The 1,764-nt window shown below is 24.1% G+C and overlaps 1 protein-coding gene across 2 annotated transcripts in view; it reads right to left on the bottom strand.

Annotated features, from left to right (window-relative positions):
• LOC105624349 (complexin) overlaps positions 1-1,764 on the bottom strand; it is a 98,624-nt gene that overhangs the window by 10,653 nt on the left and 86,207 nt on the right. The gene's annotated exons all lie outside the window — the stretch shown is intronic.

Genomic DNA, 1,764 nt, shown 5'->3' with positions numbered 1-1,764 from the left:
GAAATAATATATATATATATATATATATATATATATATATGTCTTTTTTGTAATAATAATACAATGATATAAATAAATAACGCTCAAAGTTTGCACAGCAAAACATTTCAAATATAAACGGTTAAATATATGAGCAATACAAGATGTTTTATTAAAATCTTAAAATTAATTTAACATATCATTAAAAAGAATATAACAATAGACGGTTCACCATTAATAAACATCAGTTGACACGGAAAAATTATTCTCAATTTGCAATATTGTTAAGCAAAATATAGATAAGTTTATTTTATTATTGTATATTGAGGAAGATTCTGTGAGACGTTTATTGTTATATTCTTTTTAATGGCATGTTAAATTAATTTTAAGATTTTAATAAAATATCTTGTATTGCTCGTATATTTGGTCGTTGATATTTGAATTGTTTTTATATGTCTTTTTCTTAGAGTATATTAAATTGTACTACTATAATCATTAATTGTTTAGTAATAAAACCTATAGAATTAATAGATAAATGATAAATTTATATATTTAAGATTATCTTGACAATTAAATAAATGAAAATTAAATAAATGAAAGATTTGGAATACCAAATAATTTATCGATTTTTGCAAATATTATTTAATATTTCCAGTTAAAAAGATTTTTGTTAAATAAACGATTAAAACATATCAGGCTGCCTTGTCCTGATGAAGTGAATTGCAATATTCACAAAACGTTGATATCTAATAATGAATCTGAATACGGAGATAATACGTGAAATGCATAACTTCTATATAAAAAGTATCCGCGGAAGTATTAAAACATTATTTATATGTTATCGGAACAAAATGTATTTATATATTTACAATGAGAGATTAATTATATTTTATCGTATTTTCTAATTAATTAACTTTCCATGTTAATTGAGAAAGATTTGTTTGCATATTTAATTGTCATACTACTTAATTCAGTATTTGTATATTTTTAATTCCTTGACAATCGAGAATTTACTTTCTCTGTGAATGTTTAGAGTTTTAATAAAAAACAGTTTCGCCTCTCTCGAGTCTAGTAAAACTGGCTGCGTTATTGCAGACGTTATGAAGTGGACAAAGAAAAGAATAAGATTTTGGAGTAGACAGAAATAGATGTGGCAGAATCTCCATGCTTCGGAGAAATTAATACTACTTCTATCTCAGCGCCAATTTACCATTTTCTCCTTCACTCCTATCATGCTCATCGTATTTGCGCTGCTTTCCGCGAGTTGAAAAGATACTTTGAAGTCCGATTTATCTTTCTGTTTCAATTTTGTTCGTTGCCCTTTCGTCGTACTAAAACTTAAGGTTTGAAGACTAGCAAGATAATAAGCAAATTCGTGGTATACTTTAAGCAATGTTTCCGTCCTGATGAAATACATAATTGAAATAATTACTAACATATATTACATTATAATCATCATCATCATCATCATCATCATCATCATCATCATCATCAATATCATCATCAATATTGGTTATATAATATTAATTACAAGATTATAGATTTGTATACATATATACGTTATAAAATATATATATATATATATATTCCAAAATAAACCAAACAATAATTATGTATTTTGTACAGAAGGTCGAATGCTTTTTTTTGCAAAAAAAAATTCCTTTTTTCAAAAAAGCATTGATCTTTTTTATTTCATCAAGCCATTAAATTTATTTATATAAATTATAAAATTATATATATTAGATGTAATAAAAAGAAATCCATTATTTTTGCATGAAATTGAAT

This window comes from Atta cephalotes (assembly GCF_000143395.1).
Source record: "Atta cephalotes unplaced genomic scaffold scaffold00076, whole genome shotgun sequence".
NCBI lineage: Eukaryota > Metazoa > Arthropoda > Insecta > Hymenoptera > Formicidae > Atta > Atta cephalotes.
Note: the sequence above shows the minus strand (reverse complement) of the source record. Positions and strands in the feature narration are given on the sequence as shown.